Source organism: Mirounga angustirostris, unplaced genomic scaffold (assembly GCF_029215605.1).
Source record: "Mirounga angustirostris isolate CCGP_5_RB_7025 unplaced genomic scaffold, mMirAng1.0.hap1 SCAF_10, whole genome shotgun sequence".
Classification (NCBI taxonomy): Eukaryota; Metazoa; Chordata; class Mammalia; order Carnivora; family Phocidae; genus Mirounga; species Mirounga angustirostris.
The window spans coordinates 102,221,941-102,243,194 of record NW_026991718.1 but is presented as its reverse complement, the minus strand read 5'-3'; the positions used below and the strand labels follow the sequence as shown (position 1 = coordinate 102,243,194).

Sequence of the window (21,254 nt, the reverse complement as noted above, 5' to 3'; positions counted from 1 at the left end):
TTTATATTATGAAAATAGAAGAACTTGTCAGCTATACTTTAGTTTATAACACTGTCATTGCTAGGGCTATGGGTTAAATTATGTCTTGGTGAAGTCTTTCCCTCATGACTGTGCTTTGGCTGAATCCTGTCTCCAGGGAGAGGAAATGTTTCTGTCATTCTCCCTCTTCCTGAGGAAGCATGTCTCCAGCCTTGCAAAGTCATCACGCCTGAAAAAATCCCCACCAGGCTGTGTTAGCACAACAGATCCCTCCCATGTTGCTAATTATGTTGTGTGCCCCCACCCCCTTAAAGCCACACACCTCTGCAGTGTCCCCATCACTGAGTATTGCCTTTCCTGGAATAAACACACACACAGTATGTGCTTTAAATGCAAAATCAGGAAAACTTCAGAAAAAAAAAAAAAAGGAGAGGTGCTGCTTTTTGCTCTCTCATTTATAACATGATAGCTTTTATTACTTCTTGACTGTATTTCTCCTTGGTTTGACTCACGTTCAGGAGGCAATGGAGCATGGGGACCCCATAGTCTTATAATGAATCCTGGCCCTTCTGTTCACCAAGTGTATAATCTTGGGAAAATAACTTGAACTTCTTATTCTCTGTTTTCTTATAAAAAGTGTATTAACCATACATATCACATGATGTTGTCAGAATTGAGATAATACACATAATGCATTTAGGATAGTTCCTTCTATATAGAAAGCCCTGAATTAAGGTCAGCTGCACTTTAGTGGCTGGATAATTTCTCTCCATTCTCCTGTTCCTCAGCATTCTAATTCTCAGGTAGCACTCTACCCCAGGCTAGACTGGTCACCTTCTTTGCTTATTCGGAAGGCAAGTCCTTCCGAAGTACAATTTGAGGTGCCTCAGAAAGGTTTTACTTTTACTTAAATGTTTATGCCTCTGCTCAAATTAACCTTTATGCCCCATCCTGTGTTTAATGTTAAGACCCCTATTAAAATGTAATAGCTTTAGCCCTTATATACTTTTAATTCATTTACAGCAGAGATCAGATTCTGGAGGTATGAGGAACAGGATGAGTCAGTGGAAGAAGACAGGCCAAAACTAAAGTGTTGTTTTGCTTCTGATTCCAGGGCTTTGGGAGAGATAAGAATAGGGTGTTTAAAGGAGAGGACCTTGCCTGGCCAACCAGACAGCCAGAGTCAGCTGGTGAGCAGCAAGTGTTGGATGTCAAAGGTAAGGGTGTTCTACCACCTCTTTGTTGGATGTTGCAGTGGGGAGCCCACAGCTGATGCCCAAGCTGGATGGCGTAAAAGTATTCTAGGTAGCAGCTGGAAGTCAGTCAGGAGAACTGAAACTGATCTAATTTGAAGTGAGAGGAAATTAAAGCAGAGAATTGAACACACAGTTGATGGAAGATCTGAGATGCCAAATAGAAGTTGGTGAAGAAATGCACCAGCAAAATCAGGATGCTGTTATCATCCCTGGAGCTAGAAGTACAAGGGAGCAGATGGTATCCCTGAGACTGGGAGCTGAGGCCACCTAGCAAAAGCTAGAGCCTCAGTGGGCCTCTCTGGCAGGAACCAAAGCCATGGAAGAAGGCACAGTTGCTGTCTGAGACACTGCCTACAAAAGAGAAAGATGGGGAAAATACCCTGCCCTCTCCCTTTATTCTGTTCTGTAACCTCCTGCAGGGTCTCCCATTGGGTAAACATGGCTGAAGCCAGCTGGGACAAGAGCCTAGAGAACAGAGGCTGCAGGGATTTCCTCAATGATATACAGAACAAATCAGGAGATGGGGCTAAGATTGATCTAAACAATGAAATGATGGACACTTTACTGAGAGGAAGAAGGAAAATCCCTTTCCTATGGTCAAATAAGGTGACACAGAGGAATTTAAGTTGTCAAAAGGTCTTCTTTATGTTTGCCATGCACATCAGGGATTTTGGCTTGGTTTTTAGGTCTGGACTTAGATATAGAATATTATTCACCTAGTTTTTTGCAAAGGGTAGAATCTTTGCACTAGAAACAGGTGTATTGCTTGGGTTCAACATGCTGATTCCTGGGCCTCACACCAGATCTTCTAAATGTATTTCCCTTATTGTGGTATCCACTGGTTTGCCTACTTCTCTCAATGTTATAATTGAGATTTGTGTTCATAAAGCTTTTTGAATTTAAAATTAGGACAGTCACTCCTTGAACAAACTTTGCTTCATTTGTTTTTCCTCTTGGATAATGAGTGATGCTGTCCTTAAGAACTTCTAGTCTACCGGCCTGTTCAATATCCACCCGAAGGTTCTGCCCAGGACTTAGATCACTGATGAGAAATGTCTCTTGTCCAGAGATTGATGGTTTAACTCAAGAGAAGGGCAACAAATTCTCAAGCATGTTAACAAATCTCCCATCCCAGGAACAGGGTTGCATAATTGAAAAAGTTAGAAATAGAAACCAGAGGAATTCCTTGGTGCAAGAGGTCAGTGAGATAGATTCCCCAGCTGGATTGCAGAACACGCTGCTCAGTGGCCTCGGGAAGCCATTTCGGGTATTTGAAGTCAGTTGCCTTGTATTTCCCTCAATGTTTCTTAAATGATTTGGTTTTCACTGCTAGAACTGGTGGTGTTTTGATGCACATGTAATGAACACAGGTCTGAACACAGATGCATGGGTTAAGTATTCCTTTGGTGCATGAGCTAAGATTTGAATCTTCTCTGACCCTGTTTTCCATCTTCAAATTGGGAACAGCTGCTGTGCTTCCCTTACAGAATAGTTGGAAGAATTACCTATATTAATTTAATAAGGATTTATTTGAGTGCCTCCCGTGTACTGGGTCTCATGTTAGAATTATTAATACAGCATTCTTGTTTTAAAGGGCATCATAGCTTCTAAAGATAATCGTGTGTGAAAGCAGTCTATATTTTGCAATGCTTTATTGTGTTAAAAGCTATTATTTAAAGTGCTATAGAAAAATCATTTGCTACAGCTTGGTTGAGATAGCTATCAGTTTCCTACTTATGGGATCTACAAAACAGATTTGGGATATCAGTGACTTAAACTTGAGGACCTCTAGAAGGGAGTCAATGATGCCTAGGGTGCTATAGACAGGTCTAAGTCCTCACTAGTAGGAGGAAGAAGAAAAATGTGAGTAAGAGAAGGATGATTAAAAGACAACAAATTCAGGGGCACCTGGGTGGCTCAGTCAGTTAAGTGTCTGACTCTTGATCTCAACTCAGGTCTTAATCTCAGGGTTGTGAGTTCAAGTCCTACATTGGGCTCCATGCCCAGCATGGAGCCTACTTAAAAATAAAAATAAAATAAAAATTTTAAAAAGACAATAAATCCCAAAAGACTGGAATGAAATGCAAAGAGGAGCAGTATGTAGCTGTTAATGTCTGCTACAGTTACCCCATCAAGACATCTTTCTGTTGTTCAAAGAATGATTCCAACAGAGTATATATTATTCTTACTTTGGCTCATATGAGAAAGTTTGGCAAGAAAAAGAGAATTGGATGGAAGGTCATTGTGTGGGCTTTGAACCAAGTTTATGCCACTCTTCAGCTGTGTGACTGGCTGAAGCTATGATCCTGTTTCTCAGTTGTGAAATGGGAAAAAATGACCATTTCCCAGACTCACAGAATTGCTGGGAGGTTCAAAGCTGCCAAATATGTAAAGTGCTTATTGATACATTGGCAGCTTCTCATTCAGTCAAGGTTTGCTTTCTCTTCCTACTGTGTCATTCTGGCCTGGGTTGCTTTCTGGTCTAAGTTTTGGAGCTGAAGACAGATTGCTGTGCTATACTGAATGGAAAATGTCCTGCCCAGGGGATCTTTGCAAGATAAGAAGGAGTTATCATACTATAAGGAAAATTTACCTTGAAGCAGTGTCAAACCTATTTTCATAAGTTATGGTGACAGCATGTGGGTGGCATATCAAAATCTCTGTCATCAAGGGCAGAAATCTCTTGATTTTCATGTAGAAGAAGATTTGGGGAAAGGAAAGAAAGGTAATCAGTTTTTCTCTACTCCTTTGTAGGGTCTTCAGCAGTTTACTTATCAGTCTTAGACTGAATGGACTTAAAGTTACCAAAGGAGAATTGTAGTAGATTATACTGAATTAGATGCATCCTAATATTAGAAAACAATTTTTAAAAATATAAACTTTTGATGAGAAATAACAAGTGTTAGCAAGGATGAGGAGAAAAGGAACCATTGGGCACTGTTGTTGGGAATGTAAATTGGTGCAACCACCGTGGTAAACAATATGGAGGTTCTTCAAAAAATTAAAAATAGAAATACCATATGATCCAGTAATTCCACAACTGGGTATTTACCCAAATAAAATAAAAACACTAATTCGAAAAGATATATACACCCTTCTGTTTATTGTTATCATTTACAATAGCCAAGATATGGAAGCAACCTAAGTGTTCACCAATAGATGAATGGATAAAGAAGATATATACACATACATATGTACAATGGAATATTATACAGCTATGAAAAAGATGAGATCTTGCCATTTGTGACAACATGGATGGACCTAGAGGGTATTATGCTAAGAGGAATAATTCAGAGAAAGACAAATACCATATAATTTCACTTATGTGTGGAATCTAAAAATCAAAACAAACAATAAAAGCAGAAATATACCCATAATTACAGGAAACAAACTGGTGGCTGCAGAGGGGGGCAATGGGCAAAATGGGTGAAGGGTTGTAGGAGGTACAGGCTTCCAGTTATAGAATGAATAAGTTCTAGCATAGGTACATGAATGGTATAGCATGAATGAAAGAATGAAAGAAAGAATGAAAGGAAGGAAGAAAGGAAAGAAGGAAGAGAGAAAGGAAGGAAGAGAAGGAAGGAAGAGAGGAAGGTGGGAAGAGAGGAAGGTGGGAAGAGAGGAAGATGGGAAGAGAGGAAGGTGGAAAGAAAGAAAGAAAAAGGTACAGCATAGGGGATATAATCAGTGGTATTGTATAGTATTTTATGGTGACAGATGGTAGTTACATTTGTGAGCATAGCATAACATATGGAGTTGTAGAATCATTATGTTGTACAGCTGAAAATAATGTACTAGCGTGTGTCAACTATACTCAAATTAAAAAAAATATGTAGGGGCACCTGGGTGGCTCAGTCAGTTAAGTGTCTGACTTTGGCTCAGGTCATGATCTCAGGGTCCTGGGATCAAGCCCTGCATTGGGCTCCACACTCAGTGGGCTGTCTGCTTGTCCTGCTGCACCTTCCTCTGCTTGTGCCCTCTCTCTCTTTCTCTCAAATAAATAAGTAAAATCTTAAAAAAAAATGTATACTTTTTATTCATATGTAACTCATATACAGAAAAGTCAACAGGGTGTAAGTATACAGCTTGATGAATTTTCAAAAACTAAATGCACTCATGCACTCAATACTCAGATTAAGAAACATTACCCCAGACCTTCTACATGTTCCCCTCCAGTCACAACCTTCCTTTCCCCCCAAAGACAATCACTATCCTGACTTCTAGCACTGTAGACAATTTTTGCCTGTGTATGATATAAATGGAATCACATAGGATTTTGTGTTTGATTTCACTCACTTAACATGTTTGTGAGGTACGGTCATATATGTGCTTTGAAATTTATTCATTCTGATTACTCTTTAGTATTCTATTGTATAAATTATTATTTATTGATCAAAATGTTATGGAGATTTTAGTTATTAATTTTGGTCATTATGAATAGTGCTGCAGTGAACATTCTAGCACAAGTCCGTGGTGGTGAATAAATGCATGCATCTTGTTGGAGCGTAACTATTGGGTTTTCAGGTGTACCTGCATTCATCTTTAACAAATACTGCCAAACAGTTTTCCAGAGTGGCTGTACCATTTACATGCCAAATAGCAGTATATGAGAGGTCCAGTTCCTCCACGCTCTTGCCAAAACTTAATTTTGATTGTGGCTTTATTTTAGCCATTTTCATTGGTATGCAAAAAAACAAAAAAAGAAAACCCCCAAATCTTAAAATCAGTACATAACTCCCCCCATCTCAATAGTGATGTTTCATTGTATGCTCAGGAAACTATTCTTTTATGGGCGTTATCTCCACATGATCCCTAGTTTAACCTATATATAAATGACTTGAATCAATTTAGATTAACTGTAAGGGCAGCTGCATCTGAATGTTGAACATTTAAGTATTGGAAACATTCTATGTTTGTTTTTGCTACATACCATAAAATTGCTTTTCAGGGCAGGCTCAACCTGGAAATTCTTTACCCATTAAGACTGGACAGTATAAATCTGTTTAGCTGCTAGAATGGAGAATGTGTGCATATATTTTGGAGAGAGAAAGAGCTTGAGACTCATAGAGGCCTTACAACAGAGTCTATAATATTGCAGTATCTGAGATGACATACCCTGACTTAGTACTAGTGGTTGGAATTTTATAGGAAATATTGGAAGAACCAAAACCTTAAATTATAGCACTGATTGCATATACAAAGAGCAGTAGCAAGAACCCTGGATATAAAGTTAGTGGTTGTCTGTGTATGCATATATAAAGCATGAATTTCAAGAATTGCAGCTATTTCTCTGCAATATTAAAAACTGGATATAAAGAATTGATCATTCTAGTGAGACAGGTGTGAGAGAAACAGAATGAACAAATAAAAAGAATGATCAAAGAAAATAGTATTCAAACTATCCCAGGACAACAATATTTCTCTTAAGTATGGAGGACTAATGATTTCAGGAATTTGCCATTGAGATATTGGGTAGTAAGTAATATCCAAATTATGATTATTTTTATCACATTATGTTACACTTCAGGTTTCCTGAAACATCACTTGTCTGTGAGAACTAAGGAAATAATTAAATTTCACTTTCACTGTATCAGTTTTCTATTGCCACAGTAATGCTGTGTAACAATAACAAAACCCAGTCACATGCAGCAATAAACTTATAGAGTTTGTGGGGTTCAGATGATCTGCACTGGACTTGGCAGAGTTTGCTGGACTTACTTCTGTGTCTGTGGTCATATTTGGCTTAGCTTAGTTACTCTGGTGGTCTCTGCTGGGCTTGCACACATATATGGGTGTTGGCTTATCTAGCATTTATATATTGCACAAAGCTATGTGTTAGCTGGGTGGTTTTTCAGCAAATTTAGTGAGTTAAATAAATACACATTTATGATCTCACAATTTCTGTGGGTTAGGAATCTGAGTATGGCTTAGCTAGGTTTTCTGCTTTAGGGTCTCACCAGACTGCCCTCATAGTGTTGGCTAGGCTGTGCTTTCATCAGGAGGTTTGACTGGGGAAGGGTATACTTCACATTCACTCATTTTATTGGTAGAATTCAGTTCTTTTTTTAAAATTTTTATTATGTTATGTTAATCACCATACATTACATTATTAGTTTTTGATGTAGTGTTCCATGATTCATTGTTTGTGTATAATACCCAGTGCTCCATTCAATACGTGCCCTCTTTATTTTATTTTTTTCATTAAAAGCTTTATTTTTTTTAAGCATCCGACTCTTTTTTTAGTTATGTTATGTTAATCACCATACATTACATCATTAATTTTTGATGTAGTGTTCCATGATTCATTGTTTGCATATAACACCCAGTGCTCCATGCAGAACATGCCCTCTTTAATACCCATCACCAGGCTAACCCATCCTCCTACCTTACTCCCCTCTAGAACCCTCAGTTTGTTTTTCAGAGTCCCTAGTCTCTCATGGTTCATCTCCCCCTCCGAATCCCCCCCTTCATTCTACCCCTCCTGCTATCTTCTTCTTCTTCTTCTTTTTTTTAATTTTATTATGTTACGTTAGTCACCATACAATACATCACTAGTTTTTGATGTGGTGATCCACGATCCACTGTTTTCGTATAACACCCAGCGCTACATGCAGTACATACCCTCCTTAATACCCATCACCAGGCTAACCAATCCCCCCTCCCCCCTCCCCTCTAAAACCCTGTTTGTTTCTCAGAGTCCATAGTCTCTCGTGGTTCATCTCTCCCTCCAATCCCCCCCCATTTTTCCCTTCCTTCTCCTAGTGTCCTCCATGCTATTCCTTATGTTCCACAAATAAGTGAAACCATATGATAATTGACTTTCTCTGCTTGACTTATTTCACTTAGCATAATCTCCTCCAGTCCCATCCATGTTGATGTAAAAGTTGGGTATTCATCCTTCCTGATGGCTGAGTAATATTCCATTGTATATATGGACCACATCTTCTTTATCCATTCATCTGTTGAAGGGCATCTTGGCTCTTTCCACAGTTTGGCTATTGCGGACATTGCTGCTATGAACACTGGGGTGCATATGGCCCTTCTTTTCACTACATCTGTGTCTTTGGGGTAAATACCCAGTAGTGCAATTGCTGGGTCATAGGGTAGCTCTATTTTTAAATTTTTGAGGCACCTCCACACTGTTTTCCAAAGTGGCTGTACCAACTTGCATTCCCACCAACAGTGTAAGAGGGTTCCCCTTTCTCCACAACCTCTCCAACATTGGTTGTTTCTTTCCCTGTCCATTTTGCCATTCTAACTGGCATAAGGTGGTATCTCAATGTGGTTTTGATTTGGATTTCCCTGATGGCTAATGATATTGAACATTTTTTCATGTTACTGTTAGCCATTTGTATGTCTTCTTCAGAGAAGTGTCTTTTCATATCTTCTGCCCACTTTTTGACTTGATTATTTGTTTTTTGGAGATTGAGTTTGAGAAGTTCTTTATAGATCTTGGATACCAGCCCTTTATCTGTAGTGTCATTTGCAAATATTTTCTCCCATTCTGTGAGTTGCCTCTTTGTTTTGTTGACTGTTTCCTTTGCTGTGCAGAAGCTTTTTATCTTGATGAAGTCCCAAAAGTTCATTTTTGCTTTTGTTTCACTAGCTTTTGGAGATGTATCTTGAAAGAAGTTGCTGTGGGTGATGTCAAAGAGGTTACTGCCTATGTTCTCCTCTAGGATTTGGATGGATTCCTGTCTCACATTGAGGTCTTTCATCCACTTTGAGTTTATCTTTGTGCATGGTGTTAGAGAATGATCGAGTTTCATTCTTCTGCATGTGGCTGTCCAATTTTCCCAGCATGATTTATTGAAGAGACTGTCTTTTTTCCATTGCATATTTTTTCCTGCTTTGTCAAAGATTATTTGACCATAGAGTTGAGGGTCCATATCTGGGTTCTCTATTCTGTTCCACTGGTCTATGTGTCTGTTTTTGTGCCAGTACCATGCTGTCTTGGTGATCACTGCTTTGTAATATAGCTTGCAATTGGGCAAGGTGATGCCCTCAGCTTTGTTTTTCTTTTTCAACATTTCCTTGGCAAATCGGGGTCTTTTCTGATTCCATACAAATTTTAGGATTGTTTGTTCCAGCAATTTGAAAAATGTCATTGGAATATTGATTAGGATGGCATTGAAGGTATAGATTGCTCTGGGTAGCATAGACATTTTAACAATGTTTATTCTTCCAATCCATGAGCATGGAATATCTTTCCATCTTTTTATGTCTTCAATTTCTTTCATGAGTGTTTTGTAGTTCCTAGAGTATAGATCCTTTACCTCTTTGGTTAGCTTTATCCTGAGGTATCTTATGGGTTTTGGTGCTATTGTAAATGGAATCGTTTCTGTAATTTCCCTTTCTACAGGTGCGTTGTTAGTGTATAAGAAAGCAACTGATTTCTGTGCATTGATTTTGTATCCTGCCACATTACTGAATTGCTGTATGGGTTCTAGTAATTTGGGGGTGGAGTCTTTTGGGTTTTCCACATAAAGTATCATGTCATCTGCGAAAAGAGAGTTTGACTACTTCTTTGCCAATTTGAATACCTTTTATTTCTTTTTGTTGTCTGATTGCTGTTGCTAGGACTTCTAGTATTATGTTGAACAATAGTGGCGAGAGTGGGCATCCTTGACGTGTTCCTGAAATTAAGGGAAAGGCTCTCAGCTTTTCCCCATTGAGGATGATATTCACTGTGGGTTTTTCATAGATGGATTTTATGAACTTGAGGAATGTTCCCTCTATTCCTATACCCTGAAGAGTTTTAATCAGGAAAGGATGTTGTATTTTGTCAAATGCTTTTTCTGCATCAATTGAGAGGACCATATGGTTCTTCTCCCTCCTCATATTAATGTGTTCTATCACATTGATTGATTTGCAAATGTTGAACCACCCTTGCATCCCAGGGATAAATCCCACTTGGTCGTGGTGGATGATCCTTTTAATGTATTGCTGGATCCTGTTAGCTAGGATTTTGTTGAGGATTTTGGAATCCATATTCATCACAGATATCGGTCTGAAGTTCTCCTTTTTGATGGGGTCTTTGCCTGGTTTGGAGATTAAGGTAATGCTAGCCTCATAGAATGAGTTTGGAAATTTTCCTTCTGTTTCTGTTTTTTGAAACAGCTTCAGTAGAATAGGTATTATTTTTTCTTTGAATGTTTGGTAGAATTCCCCAGGGAATCCATCAGGCCCTGGACTCTTGTTTTTTTGGGAGGTTTTTGATCACTGCTTCAATCTCGTTACTGGTTATTGGCCCATTCAGGTTGTCAATTTCTTCCTGTTTCAGTCTTGGCAGCTTATAGGTTTCCAGGAAGGCCTCCATTTCATCCAGATTGCTCAGTTTATTGGCATATAGATGTTGATAATAATTTCTAATAATTGTTTCTATTTCCTTGGTGTTAGTCGTGATCTCTCCCCTTTCATTCATAATTTTATTAATTTGGATCCTTTCTCTTTTCTTTTGGATAAGTCTGGCCAGTGGTTTATCAATCTTATTAATTCCTTCAAAGAACCAACTTCTAGTTTTGTTGATCTGATCTACTGTGTTTCTGGTTTCTAATTCATTGATCTCTGCTCTAATTTTAATTATTTCTCTTCTAATGCGTGGCTTAGGCATTGTTTGTTGCTTTTTCTCTAGTTCTTTAAGGTGTAGAGTTAGTTGGTGAATTTGGGATTTTTTCTATTTTTTTTGAGTGAGGCTTGGATGGCTATGTATTTCCCCCTTAGGACCGCCTTTGCAGTATCCCATAGGTTTTGGACCGATGTGTTTTCGTTCTCATTGATTTCCATGAATTGTTTAAGTTCTTCTTTGATTTCCTGGTTGACCCAAACATTCTTGAGCAGAGTGGTCTTTAGCTTCCAAGTGTTTGAATTTCTGCCAATTTTTTTTTTTTTTTTTTTTGTGATTGAGTTCCAGTTCTAAAGCATTATGGTCTGAGAATATGCAGGGAATAATCTCAGTCTTTTGGTATTGGTTGAGACCTGATTTGTGACCCAGTATGTGGTCTATTCTGGAAAAAGTTCCAAGTGCGCTCGAGAAGAATGAGTATTGTGTTGTTTTAGTGTGGAATGTTCTGTAAATATCTATGAGGTCCATCTGGTCCAACGTATCATTCAAAGCTCTTGTTTCCTTGTTGGTTTCCTGCTTAGATGATCTGTCCATTGCTGAGAGTGGAGTATTGAGGTCTTCTACAATTAACATATTGTTATCAATATGACTCTTTATTTTGGTTAACATTGGCTTATGTAGATGGCTGCTCCCATGTTAGGGGCAGAGATATTTACAATTGTTAGATCTTCTTGTTGGATAGACCCTTTAAGAATGATATAGTGTCCTTCTGTGTCTCTTATTACAGACTTTAGTTTAAAATCTGATTTGTCTGATATAAGAATTGCTACCCCAGCTTTCTTTTGAGGTCCGCTGGCATGGAAGATGGAACTCCATCCCTTCTCTTTCAGTCTGGATGTATCTTTAGGTTCAAAATGAGTCTCTTGTAGGCAGCATATGGATGGGTCCTGTCTTTTTACCCAGTCTGCAACCCTGTACTGTTTTATGGGAGCGTTTAGGCCATTCACGTTGAGAGTGATTATTGAAAGATATGAATTAATTGTCATCATGTTGCCTGTGAAGACACTGTGTTTTTTTTTATTTTTTTTATTTTTATGTTAATCACCATACATTACATCATTAGTTTTAGATGTAGTGTTCCATGATTCGTTGTTTGTGCATCACCCAGTGCTCCATGCAGAATGTGCCCTCTTTAATACCCATCACTAGGCTAACTCATCCTCCCACCCCCCTCCCATCTAGAACACTCAGTTTGTTTTTCAGAGTCCATCGTCTCTCATAGTTCGTCTCCCCCTCCAATTCCCCCTTCATTCTTCCCCTCCCGCTATCTTCTTTTTTTTTGTCTTAACATATATTATTTGTTTCAGAGGTACAGATCTGAGATTATGAGGAATTCTTAATCGCAGGAATCAAACTGAGTGTTGTTGGAGTGGGGGGTGGGGTGGGAGGGATGGGGTGACTGGGTAATAGACACTGGGGAGGGTATGTGCTCTGGTAAGTGCTGTGAATTGTGCAAGACTGTTGAATCTCAGATCTGTACCTCTGAAACAAATAATGCAATATATGTTAAGAAAAAAAAAAAGAAGAAGAAGAAGGTAGCGGGAGGGGAAGAATGAAGGGGGGAAATCGGAGGGGTAGACAAACCATGAGAGACGATGGACTCTGAAAAACAAACTGAGGGTTCTAGAGGGGAGGGGGGTGGGAGGATGGGTTAGCCTGGTGGTGGGTATTGAGGAGGGCACGTTCTGCATGGAGCACTGGGTGTTGTGCACAAATAATGAATCATGAAACACTTCATCTAAAACTAATGATGTAATGTATGGGGATTAACATAAGAATAAAAAAACAGCTTTATTTAAAAAAAAAAGAATTCCTCATATCAGTGAGGTCATATGATACATATCTTTCTCTGATTGACTTATTTCGTTCAACATAATACCCTCCAGTTCCATCCATGTCATTGCAAATGGCAAGATCTCATACCTTTTGATGGCTGCATAATATTCTATTGTATAATAAACCACATCTTCTTTATCCATTCATCTCTTGATGGACATCTTGGCTCTTTCCACAGTTTGGCTATTGTGGACATTGCAGCTATAAACATCGGGGTGCACGTACCCTTCAGATCCCTACATTTGTATCTTTGGGGTAAATACCCAGTAGTGCAATTGCTGGATCGTATGGTAGCTCTATTTTCAACTTTTTGAGGAACCTCCATACTGTTTTCAAGAGTGGCTGCACCAGCTTGCATTCCCACCAACAGTTAGGAGGGTTCCCCTTTCTCCGCATCCCCGCCAACATCTATTGTTTCCTGACTTGTTAATTTTAGCCATTCTGCCTGGTGTGAGGTGGTATCTCATTGAGGTTTTGATCTGGATTTCCCTGATGCCGAGCGATGTTGAGCCCTTTTTCATGTGTCTGTTGGCCATTTGGATGTCTTCTTTGGAAAAATGTCTGTTCATGTCTTCTGGCCAATTCTTGATTGGATCATTTGTTCTTTGGGTGTTGAGTTTGATAAGTTCTTTATAGATTTTAGATACTAGCCCTTTATCTGATATGTCATTTTACACATATCTTCTCCCATTCTGTCAGTTGTCTTTTGGTTTTGTTGACTGATACTTTCACTGTGCAAAAGCTTTTTATTTTGATGAAGTCCCAATAGGTCACTTTTGCCCTTGGTTCCTTTGCCTTTGCCGATGTTTCTAGGAAGAAGTTGCTGTGGCTGAGGTCGAAGAGGTTGCTGCCCGCGTTCTCCTCTAGGATGTTGATGGAATCCTGTCTCACATTGAGGTCTTTCAACCATTTTGAGTCTATTTTTGTGTGTGGTGTAAGGAAATGGTCCAGTTTCATTCTTCTGCATGTGGCTGTCTAATTTTCCCAACACCATTTGCTGAAGAGACTGTCTTTTTTCCACTGGACATTCTTTCCTGCTTTGTCAAATATTAGTTGACCATAGAGTTGAGGGTCCATTTCTGGGCTCTCTATTCTGTTCCATTGATCTATGTGTCTGTTTTTGTGCCAGTACCATACTGTCTTGATGATGACAGCTTGGTAATAGAGCTTGAAGTCCGGAATTGTGATGCCACCAGCTTTGCTTTACTTTTTCAACATTCCTCTGGCTATTTGGGGTCTTTTCTTTTTCCATACAAATTTTAGGATTATTTGCTCCATTTCTTTGAAAAAAGTGGATGGTATTTTGATAGGGATTACATTAAATGTGTAGATTGCTCTAGGTAGTGTTGACATCTTCAAATTTATTTGTTCTTCCAATCCATGAGCATAGAACGTTTTTCCATTTCTTTGTGTCTTCCTCAATTTCTTTCATGAGTATTTTATAGTTTTCTGAGTACAGATTCTTTGCCTCTTTGGTTAGATTTATTCCTAGGTATCTTATGGTTTTGGATGCAATTGTCAATGGGATCGACTCCTTAATTTCTCTTTCTTCTGTCTTGTTGTTGGTGTATAGGAATGCCTCTGATTTCTGTGCACTGATTTTCTATCCTGCCACTTGACTGAATTCCTGTATGAGTTCTAGCAGTTTTGGGGTAGAGTCTTTTGGGTTTTCCACATAAAGTATCATATCATCTGCAAAGAGTGAGAGTTTGACTTCTTCTTTGCCGATTTGGCTGCCTTTTATGTCTTTTTGTTGTCTAATTGCTGTGGCTAGGACTTCTAATACTATGTTGAATAGCAGTGGTGATAGTGGACATTCCTGCCATGTCCCTGACCTTAGGGGGAAGGCTCTCAGTTTTCCCCCATTGAGAATGATATTCGCTGTGGTTTTTCATAGATGGCTTTTATGATATTGAGGTATGTACACTCTATCCCTATACTCTGAAGAGTTTTGATCAAGAAAGGATGCTGTACTTTGTCAGATGCTTTTTTGGCATCTATTGAGAGGATCATATGGTTCTTTTTCTTTCTTTTATTAATGTATCATATCACATTGATGATCTGGATGTTGAACCAAGCTTGTAGCCCAGGGATAAATCCCACTTGGTCATGGTGAATAATCCTTTTAATGTACTGTTGGATCCTATTGGCTAGTATTTTGGTGAGAATTTTTACATCCATGTTCATCAAGGATATTGGTCTGTAATTCTCCTTTTTGATGGGGTCTTTGGTTTGGGGATCAAGGTAATGGTGGCCTCATAAAACGAGTTGGGAAGTTTTCCTTCCATTTCTATTTTTTGGAACAGTTTCAGAAGGGTAGGTATTAATTCTTCTTGAAATGTTTGGTAGAATTCCCCTGCAAAGCCATCTGGCCCTGGGCTTTTGTTTGTTGGGAGATTTTTGATGACTGCTTCAATTTCCTTAGTGGTTATAGGTCTGTTCAGGTTTTCTCTTTCTTCCTGGTTCAGTTTTGGTAGTTGATACATGTCTAGGAATGCCTCCATTTCTTCCAGGTTATCTAATTTGCTGACATGGAGTTGCTCATAATATGTTCTTATAATTGTTTGTATTTCTTTGGTGTTGGTTGTGATCTCTCCTCTTTCATTTATGATTTTGTTGATTTGGGTCATTTCTTTTTGATAAGTCTGGCCAGGGGTTTATCAATCTTGCTAATTCTTTCAAAGAACCAGCTTCTTGTTTTGTTGATCTGTTCTACTGTTCTTTTGGTTTCTATTTCATTGAATTCTCCTCTGATCTTTATTATTTCTCTTCTCCTGCTGGGCTTAGGCTTTATTTGCTGTTCTAGCTCCAGCTCCTTTAGGTATAGGGTTAGGTTGTGTATTTGAGACCTTTCTTGTTTCTTGAGAAAGGCTTATATTCTATATACTTTCCTCATAGGACTGCCTTTGCTACATCCCAAAGATTTTGAACAGTTTTTTTTCATTTTCATTTGTTTCCATGAATTTTTTAAATTCTTCTTTGATTTCCTGGTTGACCTATTCATTCTTTAGTAGGATGCTCTTTAGCGTCCATGTATTTGAGTTCTTTCCTACTTTCCTCTTGTGATTGAGTTCTACTTTCAAAGCATTGTGGTCTGAAAATATGCAGGAAATGATCCCAGTCTTTTGGTACCGGTTGAGACCTGATTTATGACCTAGGATGTGATCTATTCTGGAGAATGTTCCATGGGCACTAGAGAAGAATGTGTAATCTGTTGCTTTGGGATGGAATGTTCTGAATATGTCTGTGAAGTCCATTTGGTCCAGTGTGTCATTTAAAGTCTTTATTTCCTTGTTGATCTTTTGTTTAGATGATTGTTATTGTATTGTTGTCGATGCGTTTCTTTGCTTTTGTTATTAATTGGCTGATATAATTGTCTGCTCCCATGTTAGGGGCATAGATATTTACAATTGTTAGATCTTCTTGTAGGATAGATTCTTTAAGTAGGATATAGTGTCCTTCCTCATCTCTTATTACAGTCTTTGGTTTAAAATCTAATTTGTCTGATATAAGGATTGCCACCCCAGCTTTCTTTTGGTGTCCATTAGCATGGTAAATGGTTTTCTACCCCTCACTTTCAATCTGGGTGTGTCTTTGGGTCTAAAATGAGTCTCCTGCTGACAGCATATCAATGGGTCTTTTTTTTTTTTAATCCAATCTGATAGCCTGTGTGTTTGATTGGGGCATTTAGCCCCTTTACATTCAGGGTAACTATTGAAAGGTATGAATTTAGTGCCACTGTATTGCCTGTAAGGTGACTTTACTGTGTATTGTCTGTGTTCCTTTCTGGTCTATGTTACTTTTAGGCTCTCTCTTTGCTTAGAGGACCCCTTTCAATATTGCTTGTAGGGCTGGTTTTGTGTTTGCAAATTCCTTTAGTTTTTGTTTGTCCTGGAAGCTTTTTATCTCTCCTTCTATTTTCAATGACAGTGTAGCTGGATATGGTACTCTTAGCTGCATATTTTTCTAATTTTGTGCTCTGAATATATCCTGCCAGTCTTTTCTGGCCTGCCAGATCTCTGTGGATAGGTCTGTTGCCAATCTAATGTTTCTACCATTGTAAGCTATAGACCTTTTGTCCTGAGCTGCTTTCAGGTTTTCTCTTTGTCTCTGGGACTCATAAGTTTTACTATTAGATGTTGGGGTGTTGTTCTATTTTTATTGATTTTGAGGGGGGTTCTCTGTGCCTCCTGAATTTTGATGCCTGTTTCCTTCCCCAAATTAGGGAAGTTCTCTGCAATAATTTGTCCAATATACTTTCTGCCTCCTGCCTCTCTTTCTTCTTCTGCTTCTGGGATCCCAATTATTCTAATATTGTTTCCTCTTATGGTATCATTTATCTCTCGAATTCTGCCTTCATGATCCAGTAGCTGTTTATCTCTCTTATTCTCAGCTCCTTGATTTTCCATCGTTTGGTCTTCTATCACTAATTCTCTCTTCTGCCCCATTTATCCTAGCAATTAGAGCCTCCATTTTTGCACCTCATTAATAGCCTTTTTGATTTTGACTTCGTTAGGGTTTAGTTGTTTTATTTCTCCAGAAAGTGTTTCTCTAATATCGTCCATGCTTTTTTCAAGCCCAGCTAGTATCTTTATAATCATCATTCTGAACTCTAGTTCTGACATCTTACTAATGTCCATATTGATTAGGTCCCTGGCAGTCAGTACTGCCTCTTGTTCTTTTTTTTTTTTTTTTGAGGTGATTTTTTCTGTCTTGTCATTTTGTCCAGAGGAGAGTAGATGAATGAGAGAATATAATGCTAACAGGGTGACAATGACCCCATAACAATATACACTAAACAATTCAGAAGACACCTGAAACTGGCGGAAAAGAAAGGGAAAGAAAGAAAAAAGAAAAAAAAAAGAATATGATCAAATATGATCAGGCTGGTGCATAGATCAGTACCACACACTAGATTTTGGGCCTATTTTGGTCTGTTAGAAGAAACTGCTTTCCAAATGTTTAAAGAATGAAAAACTTGTATATGTATAAAAATAAAGGTAAATGCAATGAAGGGATGGAATATGACTGTAAAAGTGAAAATTATAAAATATTTTATAAAAGGAATTAATAAGATAAGTTGGTTGAAAAAAGAAGGAAGAGAAATTAAAAAAAAAAAGGGGGAGAGAATGTGATCAGGCAGGAGACTAAAAGAAAGCCATACACTAGAGATTTAGGGTATACTTTGGTCTGTTAGAAGCAACTGTATCTCAGAATTTTAAAGTGAGAACAACTTATATATATACCAAAAATAAGGTTTACTGCTATTATGGGTTAGAATATGTCTCTAAAAATGAAAAAAAAAAGATTTTTAAAAAAGGGATTGATAAGTTGTTGGTTGAAAAACGGAAAAAGAAAAATTCATAAAAACGAAAAAAGAAAAAGAAAAAAAGAAAAAAAAATTAACTTTGAAAGACCAAAGAATCAGTGGGGGGAAAGCCATGAATTCTATGTACTGTATTCCCCTAGTGCTGGACTTCTGTTGTTCTCAGTGATTGGTAAACTTGGTCTTGGCTGTCTTTTCTTGCTGATCTTCTGGGGAAGGGGCCTGTCGCACTGGTTCTCAAATGTCTTCGCCAGAGGCAGAATTGCCCAGCCCTTGCAGGGGGCTGGGCTAAGTCATCTGCTCAGGTTTGCTCTTGGAAGCTTTTGTTCCCTGCAAACTTTCCGTACAGCTTTGGAGGACAAGAGTGAAAATGGCGGCCCCCCAGTCTCTGCCCCGAGGAGCCGAGAACTCAGGGCCCCACTCCTCAGTGAGCCCCCAGAGAAAAGCAGTCAATCACTCCTGTCTCCCTGGTCTCTGGCCGCCCTCCATGCTCACCCAGCTTATGACCAAGCATTTCTGTCACTGGCACAGGACCCCGTTTGGAGTCTCCAAACCCAGCAGATCCCTGCAGTGTGCTCCCATGCCACTCCTCCCAGGGGAGGAAGGGGAGTGTCCCCAGATCTGTTGCTTGTTAGTTCCCTGCTGGAGGAGTAGTGGCCCGACTGTGCCACAGATCACAGTTTATGGCAACTTTGAGCTGAGAGCCCACTCCTCAGCTCTGTCTCTGCAGCCGGCTTCCCCACTCTGATACCTGTGAGCTTTGCTGCACTAGGCATCCCCGGTGTTTCTGTGATCCTGAGGGTCCTGAGACCACACTGTCCCAGCGAGCGTTTCACCCCCCGCTTAGCCACCTGAGCGACGTCCCTAAGTGGAGCAGACTTCTCAGAGTTCCGATTTTGTGCTCCACTGCTCTATCACTTGCCAGTAGCCGGCTGACGGAGGCTCCCTCCCCCCACGGTCTATCTTCCCAAATATCGCCTCAGATTCACTTCTCCGCACATCCTACTGTCCACAAAGTGGTTGCTTTTCTGTTCAGAGAGTTGCTGCTATTCTTTTCTTTGATCTCCTGTTGAGATAGTAGGTGTTTAGAATGGTTTGATACCTGTCTAGCTGAATTCCTGGGACCAGACAAAATTTAGGTTTCCTATTCCTCCACCATCTTGCTCCTCCTCCAGTAGAATTCAGTTCTTTTCAGCTGTAGGAGTGAGGCCCTCAATTCCTAAAGATCTCTCTGTTTTTTCTGCCACATGGGCCTCTCCACATTTCACATATTTATGTTTCCTTCTTCAAGGCCAACAGGAAGGCAAGAGTGACTCTACTGAGATGGAGTCTTGTATGACTAATATAATGATAGGACTGACATCCTGTCATCTTTGCCATATTCTGTTGGTTAGAAGTAAGTCAGAGGTCCACCCACACTCAAGGGGATAGAATTCCATAAAGCTATGAATACCAGAATCATTGGTTGTCACCTTAGGGTCTATCTGCTTCAGCTGGCCTTGCCTACATGTCTTGGGATCATTTGACTGCCAGCAGATCTAGGGTGGCATGTTCACATGACAAAGGTAAATATATAGGAGTGGGAGTGACTTTTAGCCCTCTGCTTGCATCCCATTTGCCAAACTAAGTCACATGGCCCAGAGGCAGAGTGGGGGGTGGGCACCACAAAGTTACCTGGTAAAGGATGCGGAGACAGAGGGGTAAAGAACTGGGGCCACGGACACCATACTTACTTCATCTGCATAGTCCAAGAATTTCTAAAGCTCATCCTTCTCTTCCTCCAGCCAACATTTCAGGAAGAACCAAGTGTTCCAGTTGGTGTCTCACAAACTCTTATAATCCTGACTATTTCTCCTGCTGTGGCATACCCTCTAGACCATCTCCTGCCTGCCAGTTCTCATGTAGATGGGAATTTACATGACCCCTTGCTATCACCCTTTATGAGAACACTAATACCTGAGCAAATGTGCCTTCTCCAAAACTCTTTAAGCTAATTAACTTTTCTGTTTTCTACCAGAGGAGAGGAGAATATTAGCCAGTCTTATTCCTTGTCTCAGAGAATCATTCATGAAATTAGTTTCTGACCACTGCCCCTCTCTTTTCAGTGGTGAGGCCAAACTTACTGTGACTTCCCCACTTACCCCACCACATGTTCAGATAGTTGTAGAACTCACTAACTACAATGTGTTCTTTTCTGATTTAAAGAATGCTCCAGGACTTGTTACAGGCTTATGCCTCTCAACACTGGCTGCACATTAGAGTTACCTGGGGAGATTTTAAAAATACCAATGACCAAGACATACAGAAGAACAATCTCTAGGAGTTAGTTCCAGACATTGGCATTTTTAAAGCTCCCCCAGATGATTCTGGTGTGTAGCTAAGATGAGAACTCCTATTTATAGATAAACATGTAGACCAGGGTATCTCAAGTAATAAATATACTTAAGATTTTGGAGTTCAGAGCAGGTAGAAAAGTATATTCCTATTTGACTGTGGTAAAAAGCATTATCTCCTTCAAGGGATTTTTCATGACAAGTTTTTTTCTGCCTCTATATATAGATTAGAAATCACATTTGCTTTGAAATATCTTCTCATCCAGCACCCTGGTACCACAGATGAGAAAAACAGAAGTCCAGAGAGATTTATTTGCTTGCCCAAGTTCATATGACTAATTAAAGCACAGCTAGGACTGGGTCATGAATCTTCTTTTCCCCTTTCCAACATCAATCTATTTTGAAAACATGGACTTAAAATTTTGGTAGTAACAAGTTTGGTTCTATAATCTTCCCAATATACATAAAACTATCCACAGTTTTTGTTGTTGACCAAACAAAGAAGCAGGTCCTTCAGAAGTTAATGGAAAATTCTAGAAAAACAAATTACATGGAGTTTTCTAGGGTAAAACTCCAAAGGCTATCTAATGCCCTTGGCCCCAAAGCTATCTTTCAGATCATTTTAAAGATTAAACATCTAGTTTTAAAGGGTACACTGGGGTGTCTCAGTGTGCTATTTATTATTGAAAACTTTGGTTATCTTTATTCTAATTTAGACACACAGCTGTTTGGGAGACATAAAGAAATAGATGGCATTATTAGAAGTCTTTGTATGTGTTTAATGCTTTAAAGATAGTTTCTTGAAATAGTCTTTGGATATACATTTGATATCCATACTTAAAAGTTGTTAAGTTTTGAGAAAAGGAAAAATCAGGTCTGTACTAAGTACTTACTGCTCC

General features: G+C 39.2%; 1 long non-coding RNA gene across 2 annotated transcripts in view; it reads left to right on the top strand.

The window, feature by feature from the left end:
• The window catches only part of LOC135361786 (uncharacterized), a 574,061-nt gene that overhangs the window by 287,920 nt on the left and 264,887 nt on the right, over positions 1 to 21,254 (top strand). For both annotated transcript variants that reach the window (XR_010405776.1, XR_010405775.1), the window contains exon 3: positions 1,094 to 1,196. This is a non-coding gene — a long non-coding RNA (uncharacterized LOC135361786). The remainder of the gene's footprint in view (positions 1 to 1,093; positions 1,197 to 21,254) is intronic.